Consider the following 22895-nt stretch of genomic DNA (forward strand, 5'->3'; position numbering starts at 1 on the left):
CTATATGATGTTCCTTCGATGCGAATAGTTTTAGCCAGATCCTCGAGTGTCATTGTATATTTGTTTACTATTATAGTAAGTTTGCCATCCCATGGTAACTACCATGGTAATGCTGATCAACAGCCAATTAGAATCCAAGATTCCATGCAAATTACCATTGGATGGCAAAGTTACCATAATGGCAACTCTTATGCAACCGGGCCCACAAGACAGAGAGATTATACCAATACAGTACATTGCTATAGCCTACATGTAGATGAACTTCTACCGGTGTACATGTGTATGCATGCCTGTATATTGGCTGACCTACTTTTATGATAACATATGCAACTATTTTCTCTTTCTGTCTACTATGGCATAATGATCACAAATTTCTAGCTCAACTTGAAAGAGTATGAAGACACTGAAGAAATAAAATCTATTGACCGTCTACCTTATTCATGTCTCTCTATTCAACGAGAGTCGTCCCTCAAAAGAATGAAGCCATTAGATGTAATCTAGCGAATTATGTACTTATCCATCCCATGGAAATGCAAACGGCGAAGACATGTGTTTGTGAAAGAGAAAATGGGTGAGAGGATCATTATCGTCATGAACATGTCATCGTTTGCCCCGAGGAGATGCTCAAACGAGCAATTATCGTCTCTATAGACTGCAGCGTTGCAGCACAGCGACTGCAGGACGGCTCGCAGACGTTCACACATGGCAAAGCATTTATCCACCTGGGAAAGTGGAAAATAAAGTCTGTGTTTTTTTTTTGTGGAATGGCTGACAAGCTCACCAGTAATGTTCCGACCACTTGAAGTATTATGTAAATAAGGGCATTCAACAGTACTGTCTGCGTGTTCAAGCACATGAACATGCACCAGTACAAAATAACAATACCCATACACAAGGGATATTGTGTTATAGTGTTCACAATTTGAACTGCTTCTGTATTAAATTTTCATGATTTAAAGCCCTCACTTTTTATCACATGTATGATTTCCCAACTTAAAGTTCTCACTTTTTATCTTGCTGCAAAGTGGAACAATGTCTTTCTTCTACACAATGCACAACTTTTATGGTTACCACAGTATTCAAATAATCAACACTGTACAGGATAGTGACAATTCTTGGAAAAGCCATCCATTGCTGGTGTAGAGAAAATTGTTCTGTAATTGTTTTGAAATTTACATTATTGCATTAATTAATCCCTTACCTCAACTTCAAAGATCTGCTCTGAATTGTCAAGGAACTCGACGAGGCAGCGCATCCTCCGTTCCTGCTTCTCGCGGGCCATCTCGTTGGACCTCACGTTGTAGGAGCCGCTGTTGGACCTGGCGTGGTGCCGCCCGCTGCTGCCCCCATGGCCGGCGGGGGCCCGGCCATTATTGCCCAGCCGTCCCTCCACCGTAATGATTTGTGGACGTAAAATCTTGATTTCTGTGTCAGGACCTGAGGATTTAAAACAAGATGGAAGGAAAATGAACAGTTGAAATTTTGTGTAAACGGTAAATGTAGGGGGGGGAGTTTAAATGATATACTGTAATCTTTCAGCACCCTGAAAAGCACAGAGAACGAAATACATTCTATCTGTGCATTATTTGTTGCATTACCCAAGTCTCCATGCTATTAGGGGTCTGCATGTCAATCAAAAACTCCTCATGGATTAAAATTTTTACAAAAATGATTTACATTTAGGTGCTTAGCGCCTAAGACCTACAAACTTTGCGGGTACGGGCCGCCTGTTTAATCGAGCCCCCTTTTACTATTTGTCTCCAGGCCCTACATGTACATGTATACTGACATTAAAGTTGCAGTGTGAATAGGTCATTCAAGAAGTCCATTACCATGATAGAAGACACCTGACCATCCTTCACCATCGTCAAAGACACCAAGAAATGATTCCAGAGACACTGTTTGATGGTCATCCACATCCATCCCATTCACATTCGATAAAAGACCTGCGCACAATGAGCGACACTGCTCAAATCCATTCAAACCAGCAGACATTATCCACAAACAGTTATTTTCATTTATTCCAATAACAGACTCTCTGAATAAATTTGTTATCCTTAGACACCAGAAGGGCTACGTCCATGTTAATGTAGAGACCTTTTAATAAAAAAAGAACACTGAAGAATGTTGTAGGCAGTTGACTCCAATACTGTGAGCAGAATAATTATGTATGAGCTCAGTCGAGAATCTAGAATTGAAAAATTCTCAATAACTGGATATTGGAATCCACTTCATCCAAAGTTCCAAACAGTGAATGATCAGGGGCTCGTTGCAGGAATCAATCGCAACTCTAAAAATCATGCGCAACTTGATTTTCAACCAATCAACAGCGCGCATTTGGGACTTGCGATTGATTTTTGACTCGCGTTTAAACGCAACTCTTTCTGCAACGGACCCCTTGGACTGCTAAAAAAAAATGTTCCAAAACACGTTCACTGTTCGAAATATATCCATGGCAACACCATAGCACTCTTGCAAAAAGACCTAGTTACAACCATATACATGTATACACACTGGAAAACCGATGCAGCAACACAAACAAAGGAATGAGAGTTGAGCGAGATCGACCATTTCGAGGGTGACCTACAATAAACCGTCTCCGAAGATATAAACACAGACTAAACGTGGGGATGGAAGTACAGCAGGATGTTCCGATATTGATAGGGAGTGTCTTCCAGAATGCAAGTGATGATCTTCACAGATGTTCATCTCCATCATCTGCACCAGGGGAGTGTTTCATGGAGACTTTCCTCGGTGATACAGATGTTAAAAGCTACTGAAATCCATGCATCTGACTGGCTGAGAGCTATTTAGTAGTCGGTGAAAATTGGTCAGAGAAAATCACTGACTATAAAACTCTTCAAGAAATGCTCCCTAGAATTCCTGGGCTGCGTTCGATCAACTTGTTTTAACCCTACAAATGTGATTTCCAAAGGCGTTTAGCTCAAATTTGGTGTTGCATTCAAGCGATAGTTTGCTTGTCATGAAAATAAACTCCTCTCAGTATTTGAACATGAAACACTGAATGGGGTGCATTTTGATTTCCGGTTCTAGTAAAAAAGCAAGGAGGTTAATATTTGATTTTGATGTGCCTTCATCCATTTCGGAAAGAGCACTGCGTACAATCAAAGATGACCTGTACTTCCTGCCTTCCAGAGTCAAAACAGGCGGTGGGTGGGCTTGAAAAAGGGGAAATTAAGATTTTAAGAGCAAAAAAAAAGCTTGGTTATCTACTCCCCGCAGTGACCGTTTTCTGGTTTACGTTTTGACTGGCGATTCATTTTCATCATTCCAAATTGTACCGATAAAAAATATGCAATATTTATAGCACCTAATAAAATATATCTATTAAAGCCCTCCATACTAATACCCTGGCTTTGAAAGATGGATTGAACACGCCCTAGCCATGGCTGTGTCACCCATCCTGAGGGAAAGATGAGACATTTTTGTACCTCAGATGGTTGGTTTTCAAGAGGAAATCAGACTGCACACAGATGTCTCATCAAGTCAAAAATATCTCATGAAATATTCCTTGATTTGAGATTCAAGATATTCCAAGTGATAATGTTGATTTTCTGTACTTGATGGCAAGTAAAGACCATCCAGTAATTTTGAAGATATACATGTATTGTACACTGTCCGCTTACAATTGTAGTGGATACCACTATTGTAGATATCATAGTCATACCCAAAACAATGCACAATGCTTGCACAGGGTAAAACAAAAGGATAGATGATAAAATCAACACTTCCAAATACCAATTGTTGACTATAAATGAGGAGGTAAAAATTAAATTATGCTTTAACAATTGAGTACATATCTTTCATATTTATATGGGCCTGGCAGATCAATTTAAAATGTGTTTGTCCGTGAAATTCCTGTTCCCAAACTCTTCTTTATTTCTAGAAATAATAATTTCATCAAAATATTATAGAAAAGATATGTGATGATATGGGTTAGGGAAACCTTAGCAAAAGATTATTAAAGGACAAGTCCACCCCAGCAAAAAGATGATTTGAATAAAAAGAGAAAAATCCAACAAGCATAACACTGAAAATTTCATCAAAATCGGATGTAAAATATACAAGAAAGCTATGACTTTTTAAACTTTCGCTTGATTTCATAAACCAGTTATACTGTATGCACATCCTGGTCCGTATGCAAATGAGGAGACTGATGATGTCATCCACTCACTATTTCTTTTGTATTTTATTATATGAAATATTCTAATTTTCTCATTGTCAGGTGAAACAATGATTAATTCCTCCATGATCATGTGGAATTAGCAATTATCAAAAACTATATGTTTCAGTCAAGTTGGTCCTTATTGTCAAATCTGTAAAAAATGAAATATTGTATACTGTAGTTCAAACAAAAATAAAAACAAATAGTGAGTGAGGGACATCATCGACTGTCTCGTTTGCATGTCTTTAAGTTGTACATATATCACTGCTATGTGAAAAATAAGTGAAACTTTAAAATGTCAAAACTTTCTTATTTTACATCCCACTTTGAGGAAATTTTCAGAGTTATGCAAATTTGATTTTTCTCTATTTATTTAATTCAAATTTTATGGGGTGGACTTGACCATTAAGAACGAATATAAATCAAGATGTTTGAAAACAGTGTGTTCGAAATATTCCCACACAAATCTCCAGATCACGGCATCCGTCAGTACAGGTAGGTACATATCGACCTTCAAAGTGTAAGTTTACACGGTTGTATGGAAAGTGAAACATATGCATGATCAAATTGCAGATGATACTACTTTACATGTATTAAACTCAAGTGACCTGCAAAAAGTGTTTCATGTGAACAAGTGATGGTTTCACTATCGAGATGAGGGCCTACATGTCCCTAAATATTGCACTGAGATTTACATGTATTATCAAGGTCCTGTTCAGTGTCTGTGCTTACAAAGCCAAACTGTCACCATACATGTACTGTAGGCGGTGCTGCACCAGCCCGAGTTTGCTCGATCTCAAGATTTTAGACCGATCAGCCATCTTCATGATTAATCTCGAGATTCAAGAAATCCCATCTCCACCAGCACAAGAAGAGCAATTCGTGCTCGAGCGAGGCATCGATGCATTATGGTCTGACGCCATGAATAAATAATCCCAAGTCGAATCTCGAGTGCATCTGCACCTGCGAATTAGCAGGGTAATTCGGAAATAACGCGCTATTTTGCAAATAATCCGAAGTTGATTTAGGATTGCATGCTCAAGATTAATCCAGCAAACTATCCCAATGATTGCGTCTCCATTACATATAATCTTGACATTGTTCAGATCGGGATAAGTTGCCGGATCAGATATAGCGTGATTATTTGAAAACTCAGGCTGGTGCAGACAGCCCTACTCGGACAATAGACTGGAGGGAAAGGCCATTAAGTGTAGAACAGGCTTGCCCTGCCAAATATCTGATCAGAATTTTCTGAGCAGTCAAAGATTGGAGGGGCAGACCATCGTGTTTAATAACAATGGCTTGCCCCCCTCCTAATAATTTGATCACCATGATCAGGATGTCCTGAACAGTCAAAGATCGGAGGGGCACACCATTGTTTGTTAACAATGGCTTGCCCCGCCAATACTGTCATCAGGGGAGTGTTTCATGAAGATGAAAGGACCTGTCAGACGTTTTATCTGACAAGTCCCATTTAATCCGACAGTTACCATTTTTACAGTGCCTCTCAGCCAATCAAAATCTGGGAAAGATGTCATATCTGGCAACTTGTCAGACAATAATATTATGAAACGCTCCCCAGGACATTCCGGCAACACTCGTCATCTATGCATGATAATTTATTAACTCAAGGATCTCTGCTACTGTACATACATGTACATGTATATAGAAATTGGCAATGGCATAAAAAAAAAAGTTGCCGTCATTTACCAATGGTACATGAACAGTAACATGGTAAGTTAGCTAAAGACTTATAAGTTGTCCAAAACCTAAACATAGTATACATACATGTAGTAAATTATTCATCATACTTTATGTGGTCCCCTTTTAAAATAGAGTTGAGCAATACGCATGTACTGTCTACATGTAAACCGAAACCTCCGTGTATCATCACTCCATCTTTGCACTTCTCATAACATTCAGTCTGCTAGCCGACTTAGCCGTGATCCAGGGTCCCCCAGTCTTATCAATTCCACCGCTTTCTCCATCGTCATGAAGTAGATTACAAAGTTAACACAAAGCCCACCATCCAAAGGCGTTTTCAAACCAGCCCGACCAGAAAAAAATAATGCAAATTACTTTCTCGCTCGCCACAATAAGATAAACTTATCAAAGTACATGTATGTACATGTACTGTAGTATGGTAGATGTTCCAAGATTTTTGCATTTTTATATAAGGATGTACATTCTTTGAGCAAAGGGAGAGGCAAAGGTTCCATTTGCCCCTCATTTAAAGTTACAATTTGCTTTCAAACAGAAAAACTTCCTGTGACCTTGGAGAAATTCCTTTGGAAATTCTAATAATTTTGAGAGGTAACTACTTTTTGCAGGAATGTGGAATTCTTTTGGGGATATTCCAAGACAGACCCCAGTGGATGAGAAATAGTTGATCGTAACTTACGAACATCCTTATGAAATGACCCCCAGGCGGATGTTTCACAGAGCTGTTCATATGGTACAAGCAACTTTACAAACGACTGGTGATCCTATCTTGTAGTGATGTGCACCAAATATCAATTGGTGTTGATTGAGCTCCTTAGAATGGATCAACAGTCATTTGTTATATAGTCGCGCATAACTTACACATAGCTTCACAGAACATTATCAGGTATTTTTTCTGACTGAGTCAGTGTGAATGCGTCTAGTTTAAAACAAACCCTTCCATACCGGCCCGGCCTGCACAAACCTCGGTCAGGTGTGACAGCCAGCGCCGCAGACAATTTATTTCTATTTGTACAACTGTCGGCACGGAGATCCTTCAGTACACATGGAGGACTTTCCATGCAAACCTCCGACAAGACGACAACGTGAGCAGGCACAAGAGATTCTTCAGAGTCTGTTCACACGAGAGCAGAACTCACTGGTCTCATGATTAATAATATGCAAATCTTATCTTTATACATGTATGTAGATCTTAATACAAGCCCTGCCATGCTATTAATACCCTAGTTTAGCATGGCTATCATGATCAGGCGCTCAAGCATTCAAGAAATCCCTTCCTACCAGGTATCCATTATACTACACCTGGGTGGAGAGTAGCAAACACAAATTCCTTGCAAAAGAACATGAGCGTGGCAGTGGGATTTGAACCCTGGATCCTATATTGCATGACTGCCGAGTGTTGACCTCACAGTTCCATTTCCCGCTATCTTTCGATGGGAAGATGGAAGTCAGTAACGTACAGCATATTTTCCACTCATCATGGGTTCCTGATAGGCTAAAACCACTTGTAGCATTTTTTTAAAACATTGTATAATTCTATATTTCATTAAGTTAAAGGTGAGTATCAATGATCTGGTGGGTGTTTCATAGAGCTGTTCGTAAGTTAAGAATGAATGGTGATCCCTTCTAGTGGCAAATTGTATATTCATTGGCGATGGTTTAGCGCATAAGAAAGGTTCACCAGTCGTTCTTAAAGTCACTCTTAACTTACGAACAGCTTTATAAAACAGCCCCCAGAGTGGAGTGTGCATTTGTGTGCAGCCAAACCTGAACTTTAATAGGTAAAATGTTTCCTACCTGAATTTAATGAGTGAGGTACAGTGTGTACAGTATGTATTGGTTAGGTTAGAGCTAATCATTCAATTAATTTTGCAAAATCATTTGAGAAATGCATCATCGAAAAACATCTCCACAAAAAAAAGGAATTCCACAATGAAAATTTACCAAAGTATATCTGTTTCCAACATGTATGACAGTAAACAACCAAAAATATTGTTCTTCACATATAAATCAGTCCAAATGTATGTGTAATTCCAAAATTCTGTGGTCTTGTCACTCTTGTGTGAATACTCTTATTCTCCTACTGTCCTCCCCCCCTTCCTCCTTACTCTATCTCATCTCATCTTTCGCTTGTTCATTTTCAACACAGTCAGCATGGACAGATATTTGCCATCAAGTCACGCACTCAAGCCCTTTTCCATTTTAAAACTTTTCATCAAATCTGCAAAACTGCTCTCGAAATGCACTGTTCGAAGAGGATTTTATTCCTCCAATCCATTTCTGGGTGAAGTGGTGCTCGGTCCTCTTTCTCGGATTTTTCTTGTCATTAATGCAGAATCAAGAGAATTGAATTTCTAATCCCTTCGATGGAATTCCAATTATTAGAGTCAGATGAATCTGCGATTACCTACACATGTCACATCCATGTCAGAAATCAGAAATGCAAGCAAGGAACATCCTTCTGAAATTACAATTCTTCCCAACTTCTGACAGAATTGCTTCTAAGTTTCTTTAAAATAATTAAAATGAAGAAATTTTGCACCCCCCCTTCCCCAACTTAGTACATGTAAAGTAGACTCAGTAGTAATCAAATTAGAAATCATATAACTTTGTTCTGTATTCATGCACCCACAATGTCACTGCCTCGTAATGTTCAATAGCAATACATGTATGAGACAGGTAACCTCTTGGCCCATATTCTGAACTCGGGTTTAAACTAAACCCTATTTTAAAGTTGTGGTTTAACTACATGTATGGAGAGCCAATTGGAGCACAAATCCCTTAATGTACACATTCAATTTATTAACTCATATGACACTCATATGGTTCATAATTGTCTGATATTAACTGAAGTATTTTTCTTCATTATAAAATCAAAAGGGAACAAACTAGAAATATGCAATATAGACAGAATTTGTGAATTTTTGCCTCCCACAATTTTAGCACAAAGTTAAACCTGACTTCAGATTCTAAATATGGGCCCTTGCATTTAACTTTTATAGAGGGCCTAGATTTCCAACATCATTTATACACAATACACATCATTTAACCTTTAGTTTGTGAAGCATTATGACAAATGGTGCATGGGCATATGGGTATGCCATTCAGAAGACCCAGAGAGTGGACAGAGGTTGCCTTGGGGACGGTGCTCAACTAATGAGTGTGGGCAACTTTTTCTTGAAAAATAAAGTCAAACTGACAATGATTCTATATCCTGGCCCAACTGGAAGTTGTTTGAAGCCAAGCCACAGTATTAAAAAACACAAAATAATACAATGTAAGCCATAGATTTGTTACTACATGTAGAGTAGTTCTGATGATTTTGGTACATGTACATGTATGGTTCCACAGCCAATTTTAAAAGCCATTGCATGTGTCAGAAAGCTTTGAAAGAATAAACCCATTATTAATTCTGAGATCTTGTACCTACATGGGGTGCCTCACCTGAATTCAACATTCACTTAAAAGTCTTGAAATAGTTGAGGGGGAAAAGGGGATCTTTTATGAGCGATAAACCGCATCACTTCCTGACCAAGGGTAAACTATTTCAGGATGTTTATATGAACTTGAGCATTGGTTTGTCATTAAAGCGAGATAAGACGAGTATACAACTGATTATATTCAAGTGTTGGCAGCATTATGATCAGAGCAGAATCGTGCAGAAACAAGGGTATCCAAGCTGGGTGAAATGAAACTGAAATCATTAGAGAAAAGCTTCCAGGGGGATTTCACATCCAAAAATTATAAATGAGCCCCAAAAATCATTGGTCGGTTGGCAAAATTTCTTTCTTCTAAGGAAGAGGCCAAGGGACAACAATCTTCTAACTTTTTCTTTCCAGTTTTTCTCCTCTTCAATGTTTCTTCCATAGACATGGCAGTCTAAATTCATAATGGCCGTTTTTACAAAGAAACACTCATATTCTAATGTATCTTCACCCCATTGCCGACAACCTTTCCTATAGTGCCTTCCGCCTCATTCCCATCTCCAGGAGGTACATTTTTGTACGCACTGTATAGGCCTACAGTACAGAGTGTACAGTATTTCAGCATACATTAACAGTTTCCCTAAAGAGAACATGATTATTTCACATACCAGTAGTACAATGTAGTATTAGTACCAGCAAAAATTAGATACAGCACTACAAAGAACCCGTAAGTGTGAAATTCAAATCTTTTCTCTGAAGAGGATTCATAAATTTCATATTAATATTCTCTGTATAGGGTTATTCCATAAAATGCATGTATGTACGTCCGACCCCCTGTGTGGGACCTTCATGAAATTTTCTGTCTCTGATTTCTTATTCTTTTGACAGTCTGTAATGCTCTCAAATGACCGTGAATTGGTCACTTTATAAAGTAAAGTACATGTAAGACTTGTGAAAAATGGGGGTCGGACGTACAAAAAAGGTTGATCATTTCATGGAATTGCCCTATACTATAGTAAAGTGAGAGAAATTTTATAAAGCCAGCATCTGTATACCTTGTTTCTTGTTTCTATTTGGTGGTGTACCTGACTGCCAAGTGCATGATCAATTAAAATGAAATTGAGTTAATTTCCATCTCATTGACGTTCATATGAACCCTATGAATACACCACCTGCCCACATCAGACGACTGAACTTGGAGGTAGAAATTTATCTCTACCTCCAAGTCTAGTATGTAGGCCTACATGTACATGTACATGTATAACTATCATTTTAGATGTACATGTACAAGACTATTGAGTGGACTTCAATCAGAAATGGGAGTGGACCTGGAGGAGTGGACCCTGCTGGGACCCCATGGGGGTGGGGTGGGAGATGGGGTGAAGAGTGTCCCTCATTTTAGCCCAGTTCAATCACCAGATATTTTACAACTGAAAGTCAGGGACTCAGTTTAATAATTATGAGGGGAGCAATAAAAAGCTCTCCTAGAACTTTTAAGGAGAGCGGTAGAGGAGCACTGCAAAAAGCTTTTCTTCCACATACAAGGGGAGCGTTTTGTCCAATTAACAAAACGGATGGAGGAAATATATGTACTAAGTTACAATCAACAACCAAAGGAAGGAAACAATCGAATATGCAATATTGATGCTGTACCTCATTGAACATGTTATTGTAATTCTTGAAAAAAAATTGTTTTACAATGTATTGTAATGAGATTGTGTGATATAAAACCTGTTTGAGTGAGGTTTTGACTTTGGCTAAAAGTTAAGTCACTTACAATTTTTTTTTCTTCGGGGGCTCCATTTTAAATTTTTTGTCAAATTTCGGGGGCTATTTTTAAATGCTCTTTTTGTATTTGAGGAATACCTGTTCACTTATTAATAATGAATTATATTACTTTTTGTTTGATATTGTATGATTTTTAAAGTTATTTTTTCATGCTTAGAATCTTGGATGTGGGTGTGTGTGTGCGTGTGTGTGTGACTGTGAGTTGGACTTGGATATAAATGAATTCAATATCTAATTTCTATTTTCTACTCCGTCTATTCCAGTACAATACCCTGTACTCGGCCTTGTACATGTAATAAAGGCCCACATAACCTCGTTCGTAGGATGAGTGACATACCCTAACTTTTCCTGAAGTTCTTTGAAAACGCAGATCTCCATGAAAATTGCATTTCTCTCTGGGGGAGTCTAAATTCGGTGAGAATGTATTCATTAAAAACTTAAATATACATGACAATGAAGAAATCATCAAACTTTATTGGCAGTTTTGAATAATATACCTGAAATGTAAACTCTGTCTGAAACAGAAAATCACCATCATTGAGGCCTTTACTGAGCGAATTGTCCCCCAGAGCTCTGGCAGAGAGACAGAGCTCCGACTGGCTAGCTAGAACAAACGCCAATGCGTGCGCGAGCCTGCCGCCGGCCTTGTAAAATAGATGGAGCTTTGTTTGATGATTTATTGTCTGATATTTACCTCATCCCCTAGAAAAAGAAAACAAATGATTTTTTAGTTATAATTAATAAATAAGGTAACTTATTTTGGATGTTAATAGGCCGTTTTGAAAAGCAAAGCCGAATGACAACTCACCAATGCTAGGTTACTAGACTCTGGTATTTATTTCCTCTTTTATCACAGAATTGTGATATCTGTAGGGGAAACATGTGCATTCGAAATTGCACATGGTGGTAGTCATAATGGACCCCTTTACATGCAACTCTTTCCCGACCGTTGCGTTGATTTTTTTTCCATACCTGGTACCATGTGTATGGAAATACGTGGTACAGAAAAAAAGACGCAAAATTTGAAACTGCGCTCCTCGCTATTTTCAAGGCTTATTCATGATTTTGAGTGTGGATTTTGGATGATTTTTAAATGGTAAGCGGAGCTCGAGCATATGGCGCTAGTGGGCCGTTGAGTTGTTATCATATCACTCGGCAGTAATTCCGGGGGCGACATTCAGATTTCCGCGCAGCTCAGCGATCGCGAGGCGCGCTATTAATCGCGCTACCTAAAGTGGATTAAGGCGCGCATGTAGCGCGCGATCGCTCTCGCGCGCCTTAAAATCGAGTCCCTGGAAAGTTTTATCACACTGTAGTCTTCTCTGCTTAAATTCACACTACATTTTCTTATAAACCCCTCACTATTCTCAACCCCATTCTATCTTCTTCTTTTTTTCAGACTGTCTTTCTTAACCCCATGCTATTTGCTTCTGGCTGGGTTGAGGATTTTTATCGCATTTCACACTGCTCACATACCTTAAACCCGGACTATCACAAAGCTCATGAATATTGATGACTTTACCAATTCGCATGCGCCTTCTGACTAACAAGAGAGTCGCTATGGCGAGCACATAATACATGTATGCCCACCTGTAACGTGGAAAATGGAGTAATTGGTCAAGCAAGAAAAAAGGAAGGTTGCGACTTCACCTTTGAGCTTCTGACCTAAAAATCAAAAGGATTGCTGGGATTGATGGTAGTATCATACACACCCAATTATATGAGCCTATATGTAGGTTAAGTTAAACTGAAGTTATCGCATTTACAAGGACTGTAGAAGGGTAAGATGAAAACATGTCACTGTGACCTTGACCTTGACCTTCCTGGGATCCATAAAGTATCATACACACCAAATTATATGAGCTTAGGTTAAGTTAAACTGAAGTTATAGCGTTTACAAGGAAAAGTTAATGGACGGACAGACCGACGGACAACGAGCGTGATACCATAATACATCCCGTGGGATGGGTGTATAAAAAGGGGGAAGAATCAGTGTACAAAATTTCAACTGAACTTTGAATTAACTTGAAGTAGGAACCCTAAGGCCTATATATGTCATCTACCAAGATTTTGAAGGGGAAATCCCTAGTTTGAGGAGAGCAAGAAGTACATGTACTTTTAGTTTTACATGCTGAGAATGCATACATACACTGTACTAGCTCTAGACAGAAACTCTTGATCTGAATTGACAGTTCCTTATGTATAAAAATAAAAAAACAAGGAACTCAAAAAGTACGAACTGCCAAGTACCTCCTTGAACAAGGAAGGATATGAGTATGACGATGATGATGATCATCATCATCATGAGCATAGGAAATAAATGAGGGCAATGGATGATTTCACCCTTATGACAGCCCAAATCGCCTCTAAAATTCCCCCTTGGGGCAACTATTCTTTGTAGAGTAGCCCCAAGATCTGTCACCAGAGCTGCCAAGTTGTATTTTGCATTTTCAGTATTCTTATCTCCCAAAATCAGTATTTTGACAAAAAAATCAGTATTTTTACCGTGTGAGATAAATATTTTGTATTTTTCCCTAAAAAAAGTGTATTTCATAATAAAATGCTTGGCGCACTCGCCCCTCACGGCGCTCAAGCTGCATGCAAGCTAAAATGTGCACTGCTCTTGCAGATGAAAAAAAAAAAAACATTGAAACTTGTGTATATCTCACCCTGGTTTTTACAAAATGATTGAAAAAAAAAAAAAGTTACCTGAAATTACATTGATCTAATAACCATATTTGTGTACGTTTCATGAAATAGAGACATATAGAGATGATTTTTCTCAATAAATTTCGATTTTGTAAAAAAAAAAAAAAAAAAAAAAAAAAGATTTTTTTAATTTTTTTTTAAATACAAAAAACGTATTTTTTAAAGAAAAAACGTACTGCCGTATTTTGGTTGCAAAAACGTACTAAATACGGAAAAATCGTACTACTTGGCAGCTCTGTGTCACCAACAATATTCAAGATTGTGTTTAAAAATATTGCATAATCGTTCGTTGCTTCTAAAAAGTAGCCCTTAAAATGGAAGAGAGAGCCCCCCCCCCCCCATTCAATCACCCCAATGTGGAAAAAAAGATAGCCCTAAAAAAAAATTATAAAAATTATTTCCTACCTCAATTAAGATGATGATGAGTTTGATGACCATGAACAAGATCACAAAATAGGCCAATAAAAATTTATTTACACATCATCATCGTTATTATTTACCATCATAATTCAAGATCTGTAATAAATGATTGCGATTATGCAGTTTGTATATTATTATTATTATAGGCAATCAAAAGCAGGAAATGAAAGCAATTGAACATCTTGAGTTTGAAGTGTCTGTGTATAGTACTACTTTATAACATAAACATATAAACATTGTATGAGTTCAACTAGGTCTTATACACTATAAAAAGCTCCTGCATGTTCCACTTTGTCAGGGATGATGGTCAATCTATTCATGTACATGTACATTCCTCATCAAAGTAAAGTATATCAGTGTGTAATAATTTAATAAACATGTATTTCAAAACCAAACAAATATTGTACCACATACATGTAGGCCCTAGATACTGATGATGTAAACATTAAGAATTATTCAGACAAATGTAATGTACATCCTACTGTATGCTGTAACTGGAGACTGGAGTTAATTGTTCTTCCCCCCCCCCCCCCCTTCCAAAAACTTATGTTTCTGCACACTCCATTAGCAAAACCTCACGCTTTCTGACACAAGGTGGTCGGTGTCTTCTTAGGAAATCTTCAACAGAATCCACCTCATACCCTGTATCTCCGGGCACTGGAAAACCCTGTTTACACTGAAATGTATGCTGAAACTCAGTGAAAGATGTGAACAGACCTTTACTGTATGCTGTACAACTCTATGGATGTTCTGTAGATTTATGGCATAGAAGTAGAGATCAGGGAGTAGAACTTTTACATCTATACATGTACATGTACATGCATGATCAAGTATAGTACCTTGGCCTACAGGCATGTACATGTACATGTGTACATGTATACCATTTGGCCTATACAGTACTAAATGTAGTATTAACTTCATGAAGTCACACCTGAAACTGTATTCATCTACATGTAAAATGCTTTCCTAAATCTGGTGGCTTCCCTACAGTGTACAGTAATTGTCTGACATGAATCTTGAATCTTACATTTTTTTGGCACCCCAAAAGCTATCTTCAGCTGTCCAGCATGGAAGCCTGGAGTGGAGTTACATACAGTACGTACATGTAGTAACTCCATAAAGTCCTACATGTAGAGGCAAATAAATGTCTCAGTACTCTCAGGTGTCATTGAAGTCTGAAGATATGTTGAATTTTCAACTTGCAAAATTTGTGTATAAATAAAAGCTATTTTCTCTATTAATAAGGTACATTGTAGGCCCTACATGAATGAAAAATGAACATTTGAATCAATAGAGAAGATAAAAGTTCAATAAAACCTAAGTTGAGTGATGGATGTGAACTGGTCTCACGTTCAAAGCATGACCGCATCTCACATCTGCTCCTAAAGTCTCTGACCTTATAAAATCCATTCACCTTGAGCTGCACAAGAATGCCATAGGCTAGTCACTGGCAAATTTTCAGTACGTTCTTGAGATATATGTTCCTCTCTCTCTTTCTGCCATACAGAATTGATTTTTCTTCCTCCCTTCATTGATTTCTACATCTGCATCTTAGGCAAGGCACAGTAATTCAAAAAGAGGAGGGCTTACGGTTTAAGATCTCCACAATGTCAAGTGCATGCTTGTTTTATGTTTGTTTGCAAAATCAAGCCCAGTCAGAGTAAAAAAAAAAAAAACAGGTGTAATTTATATACACCCCTATGTACATGTACTGTACAGTGTACATTCTTGTATAAAAGTTGTAATGTAGCCTATGGTACATGCACACGATGACATGTAGGCCTGTACACATATGTGTAACACAGAACTGCAAGTTCACAATTTCCTGTTGGTGTTATTTTGTATCATCACGTACACATGACGTACAGGCCTACATGTACATGTACTTGTAGTCTTGTACACTCTTATCCTGATATTTGTAGTCTAGTACATTATACAGAATATCTCTAGATATATCAGGCAAACACACAAGACAAGCATATCAGAGACCATTGGCTGCCAAATAATTTTTAACAGTATGGTGACAGATTATCCCTGTGAATTAAATAATGTATCTTGATAAACTGTCTAGGGGTGCGTTTATGTGCCACTTTGAATCATGATTCGAATAGTACAGTAGTGTATGATTGAACTACAGTACCAGCTGAATCATTCATTATAAATCCTGGACAAATATTACTAACTGGCAAGTAACTGCCTTTAATTATTGGAACAAGAAAATAAAACTGCACCAGAAAAGGGTCTCTTCATTCATCTTCATGTCCTTTCACAGACGAGCCATTTCTTGATTGAATTCTCCTTTGCTAAAGGTCAGTACTATACTTGGGTTCAACCTTCTAGCCCCAGAAGGACCTTACCCTATAAACTCACTCTCAATGGTCCCTCTGTTCTCCAGCCAGAAAAATAAGAGCATCAACTTGAACTTTACAAACAGAGGAGATGTGGAGAGATTTTTTTCTTCCAACAAATAAAATCCATTATAAATTTCATAGAGTACTGCATTGGACACACTTTATTGTTTTTTTAATAGTCTGCTATTGTATTTTGCTGCATTGCTACATGTATGTACATGTACATGTAATGCTAACTTGTGTGATTGGCCAGTACAAACAAAATTGTCACATTTGTCACATATTTTCCAGAACACTCATCAATGAGTGTACACTGCATGTATAGTATGTAAGGGAAGACTTCCTGGCATGAAGGTCATAATTCTTACAATTCTCGCTACCCCAAATAGGAACAAAAATCTCATAATGCGCGAGACGAGATAATTTTCACTCTGTCGGGTCGTCATCACCACTTCCGGTTCAGCTCACGCGAGGTTCGCGATACCGAGTTTTCCACCACGCTGAAATCGATGCCAATCAGCGTAATATGTACAGATTATAATACTTTTTATTTAATTTGGTCAGTTTTGATTCCATTTGAACTATTAACAAAAATAAAAAATATATTTCACTTGAAAATAATTTTTATTCATGTTTTTATTTGGTTATAAAAATAGTAAACAAAAAATGAATATCTTAAAATTTTGCATTTAGCGAACGGCCTGACATCATGATCGTATTCGACTAGACGCTAAATATATACAGCATTCATTCCGTTCAATTTTTCGTCGACCACAAAATGGATAAAAAATCAGTTTCGGAACTTAAAAAAATCTTAACTGACAGAGGAATACCATGCAATGGAAAGCGTCGGGCAGAATTAGTGACTTTAGCAGAAAAGGCCTTTAAACTGTATCGTGAAAGAGAGGGTTGTGATCACGAACTTTCCGAGCGAATGCGACGTTGTGTTGTTGTGCATGACGGCACTGTTGATCTGAATGGCAAAACAGTGCATTGGACTTCCGAACAGGAAGTTGTAATACCGAAAAGCTATCCCATAATGCAATGCGCGTTACAGGGATTTTCCCGGATCTCGGTAAAATCGCTATTTGGGGTAGCGAGAATTGAGTAGTACATGTATGTCAGACTAATGATTATTTTTTTTCCCTTTAAAACTGAAAAAACAGACAATTTCATTTTTTGTTGGATCAAGAGCATTTGGCTTGACCAAAAATAAAAGTTTTAGACTTGTTGTTGATTTCTGTTGAGGCAACTCTAGTAGGAGCTCGGCAAAGCAGCTTTCCATCACATCAACACCAAGCTGGTATATAACCAATTACATTCATTAAACTTGTAAGAAACATTTTACGTCAGCAATTACTCTTGGGCGTATTTTTGTTAAAGTGGAGATGATGGCAGATTATTGGCAGAGCTGGGATTTGAACACACAACCTTTCAATCATGAGTCCGATGCTCTAACCATTAGACTAGACCATACAGTTTTACAATGAACTAAGAAATTTGACATGTTCACACTCACCAAAACAAACACATCCTTTTCATCTGCAAAAATATCCAGGTGTTAATGGGGCAGATTTCATTTTGTCATCTTTGTCAATTACATGTAAAGTAGGGTAGCCTGGGTAGTATCAATAAGGCACACTTTTCAAATTGCCGTACAGAATACATGTACAAATGTGAATAAAGACGGAGAGGATTAAAAAAACAAAGATTAGGCTAATTTTAGCTCCAAGTTCTATCCCAATTCAAAATACACTTGAAAGGTGGATAGTAAAAATCAATTTGTAGGTTTTGACATGTATTCACTGGCAGATCTACATGTACATGTAGATGAATTAGACACAATTATTCATAGGGGCCCACCATTGAGCATTTGGGCTCCAATTTGTATCCGATAATCTATTCACAAGGGGCCCATTTCATAAAACTTGTTACATTAATAAGAAATTTGCAATAACAATTTAACACTACTGAAATAATTCAAATCAACTGGATGATAGTGCATTTGTTGTAGAAATTATGCATTTGTTATGTATTACACTATAACAAGATTTTATGAAATGGGACACTGATTTGCGATTGGATAATTTGAAACAGGTCATATGTTTGCATTTGTTTTATGTAGAAAAATAGACATCTCTTTGGAGTTTTCTATAGTTCTTAAGGCATTTCCTCATTCACTAATTTATCAAGGTAGGATGGGGGGTTGGGTGTCCGGACAGTTTATATTTTTGAGGCCTTCTTTTTTGTCTTTGGATTGCACTAAAAATATGAATTCGATAGTCGTAATCATCTTCTATTTTGTTCTCTATTATATTTCCTAACATTTTGTAATAAAAATTGATGGAACTTCACTTGAAAATTTTTCCAAATGACTTTCTAAAATTGATCGTCCGGACACACAACCTGTCCGGACACACAACAACTGGGTATACCATGTTTATGATCATGCACTAAATCAAAACCTACCTGATCCAGACATTAATATTGAGAGCAATTCATATAGGCCCTAATGTTAAATATTTTTATTCATTCAAAATCAAGTTCACAGTTCATGAGTCATCAACTTGAATGTATTTTTCAAGACCAACTTAAAATCTAATATTCTAGAGCCAGGCCAAGGCAAATCTAAATCCTGAAATGAAAATAAAATTTATGTCTCCAAAGGTCCAACTCCAAGCAAATACACAAGGGCAAGAGCATTTTATACATGCATTTTAACTTTGTACCTTAAATACATTACATGTACCTGGCCTGGTTGAGAACTTAATGTAATTACTCAAAATCACATTAACCAATACATGTACAAATGTACGTAGGCCTACATGTAGAAGGTCTAAAATGTCATTTAAAATTTCAATAACAAAAAACACAAATTTAATTAAACTTCTAAAAAAAAACTTCAACAGGTTTGCTGGAGAACAATCATTGGATGAAGTGAGATATTTCTACATGTTAAATAAAGTAATGAAATTAAAATGAATTTCAAATGACCACATTTTATTTCAATGTTGTTCAACAAAAAAATCAGTTTAACTTTGTTTAAGTTTATTATTAACAAGAAGTTCATGCAGACTCAGTCAGAGAACGAATGGAGAATCAGACAGAACACAAATTAAGATTTTATGGTCCGAAACATGATTAACTGTTATTGTTAATGTGATCATAAAGTAATGTAGAATGTTATTATACCTGTTTGAGAGAAATATGGTGGATTGTCTGAAATGGTAGTGAAGTAGAAGGAGGTCCAACTCGATTACTTTTTTAGTTTCAATTCTTCAAGTTCAACTAGTTGTAAGAGTCGAGCAGGCTAATCTCCGCGAGGGAACCCGCTAGCACAGTGTCAGTGAGCCTGTCCGCTGGACAACACACGGCTGCAGAGGCGAGCTCAATCCAAGGGCACTGGACTGCGGACTAGCGGCTAGCGCGGGTTAAAAATCCAAGATGTTGTGTCCTTAAAAGTAATGTTTCCTACCGCACAGGAGAATACATTCCAAAATCTACTCCCGGTAATAAATTCATGTGATTTTAATCCACGATATCCAGATTTTATGGCAACAAGACAGACACGGCAATCAGAGAAAAACGGATGAGATTCTTGACTAAAAGAAATCTTTGGTGATCTCGATCGCGTCTACTTCCGCACCTATCCAAAATGGCCGAAGAGCTAATGTAAATTAAAGTCACGTGACATAGAGGGAATCCGTTCAGACGGATGACTCATCCTCTCAAAAGAACGAACCGCAAGAATACAAATCGAGATTAAGACGAGAAATTAATTATTGTTCAAGGCTAGATTACGAAAGATTAGTAATACAATAATCCTTTCACCTTTTACTGATTTACTGTGATCTACGGACAATGAGTGCATCGTTTCTTCAATAAGGAAGAGCAGATTATCATTTATAGCGGACCCAAATAAAACCGCAAAGAAATCTTGGGGATAAATGGATAAATGCCCGAAAACTCACAGTTATTTTAACAAGCACCTGACTGAAAGACGGAACACTCCTTGGTAAAACAGTTTTGACAAAGAAAAAAAACAGTGACAGGTACGTGTTTTTGTTTTCTCACAGCTATACGAGAGAGGGGTGCCTGACAAATTCATTCAATCCATAATGGCTAATTCTAATCGTGTGAGTAAAAAAAAAAGACACATCATAAATCCCCATTTCAAGAAAAAATATGTCATGAACGTATGCTCATTATATATGACTGGAAAGAGTTGGATCTACTCCCAAATAATTTGATACCATATGTGGTATGTGTTCACGCTTGGATGATCAGGACTCTTTGCAGTGATGTAAAGTTTGATTTGCGCCAAAGTAAAGCATGACTGCAATGAATGAATTCAGATGTCAATGATGTCATAATCCTACAAGAGTTGCATTAAAATCCATTTCAAAACACTTTTTCGGTAATTTACATTATAATTTTTCTATAAACACTTTTTAGTTAATTTCATTGGAAAGGGATTTGCAAATATGTTTACTAACTCATGTAGGATGACATTGGCATCTGGGGTTCATTCATTGCAGTCATGCCTTATATACCTTGGCGCAAATCAAAATTTACATCACTGCAAAGAATACCTCCTGATCATCCAAGCGTTAACACATACCCCATAGACATGGTATCAAATTATTTGGGAGAAGATATTCTTTCTAGTCAAATATGATTATTATGCGTTCGTGACATATTTTTTTTTTGAGGTGCCAAGTTTTTTTAATGGTTTTTTAACTCACACGGTACTTTGAATTTTAACGTCAAGGTGTATATCAACGTTATTTTATTTGGATTTCATTTCGTATTTTTTACATGCAAAATTTATTCCAAAAGTAATTATCAGGGTACATTAAAAAATGGCACCTCCTAGCACCTCACGGTAACTGTGAAACTGATAATATGGGGGGTAAGTTGTCTGGGACTTGGGGGAATAAAAGTACGAGATGTTTTTTTTTTTAAATACACATAAGCGTCCAAGAAACAATACTATTAGTCAAAAGAGAATACATAAATTAACATTAACAATTTGAAAGTATTTCTCAATGACAATTTTAAAAATATGTTTTGGATTGTTTGTCTATTTAAGACAAATTTAAACAATTTACTAGTACTTACGTACTTACTAATTTACTTTCTTACTGACATATATTTTATTTATTTATTTTTTGCTTGCTTATTTACGTACTTACTTACTTTCTTACTTTTAAGTATTTTGTTTTTCATTTTCACCTAATTACATATCTTAATAAAAATCTAACATAACTGCCACATCCCTGCATAAAATTTAATGACAGTGATTTACTCTCGATGTCTTATACGAGATTGAAAAGGTTTTTGTTTTTTTAAACAAGTGCACACCTAGTTACCAATAATGCACATAGCATTTCCATTTATTTGAAAGCAAGATAAAAGAGCAATTTAGATTAAATGCCTTGCTCACGGGCATAGGTGCTGCAGTCGGGGATCGAACCCCGGACTTTCCATGTATAGCCACGCGCCTTAGACCACTCGGCCACGGCACCTCCACAATTAACTTCTTACTATTTTGAACAGCGCCATCGTACGGTTTGGGCATTATAGTCAGTGAATCAAATCACCGACCAGACTTGGTGAAACAATTCCAGAGTACATTTTCAAATTCATGATTTTCTGTCAAAATATAAAGAAAAAACATGCAAAATTTGCGACAGACCTATATTTCCTATTCCATTGAAAAACATTTCGTAATAAATGTGTTCCATACTTTGAGTTTGTTCGTATAAAACTGAAAACTAAAAATGGACATTCAAATAAATATATATAAATTGAGGAGCCGCGGAACCGGGGGGGGGGGGGGGCTTCAAACATAAACCCATCTGATTTTGCTTTTAAGTTTGCATGGTCAGCCCCCCCCCCCTCCATTCAAAATCCTTCCGCGCTTTCCCTGAACTTTTAATTTTATCAAAGTTTTTATGCATCTTTTTTTCATTCACTATATAATCAAACATAATTCAGTCATTTGTAAAAATGATGAGTGAGGCAATGAGCCCACAATAATCAAGTTCACATGTGTGTTTCGAAAATTAATTAAGTCTAATTATTCTGCTATATAGTGAATATTTACGTGCTGTACATGTTTATCATTCATTGCTAAACCCACAGCTCTCCTGTCACTATATAATTTTTTTTTTCTACTATAGTGGGTCAACTTACTTTCTGAGTCGCAGTCTGAAAAGTCTGAATAAATCTTAAGATTTTCTGACGCATAAACAAAACGTTCAAATGAAAGTAGTGCTTCATGATCCACAA

The sequence above is a fragment of the Lytechinus pictus genome, chromosome 13 (genome assembly GCF_037042905.1).
Source record: "Lytechinus pictus isolate F3 Inbred chromosome 13, Lp3.0, whole genome shotgun sequence".
Taxonomy (NCBI): Eukaryota; Metazoa; Echinodermata; class Echinoidea; order Temnopleuroida; family Toxopneustidae; genus Lytechinus; species Lytechinus pictus.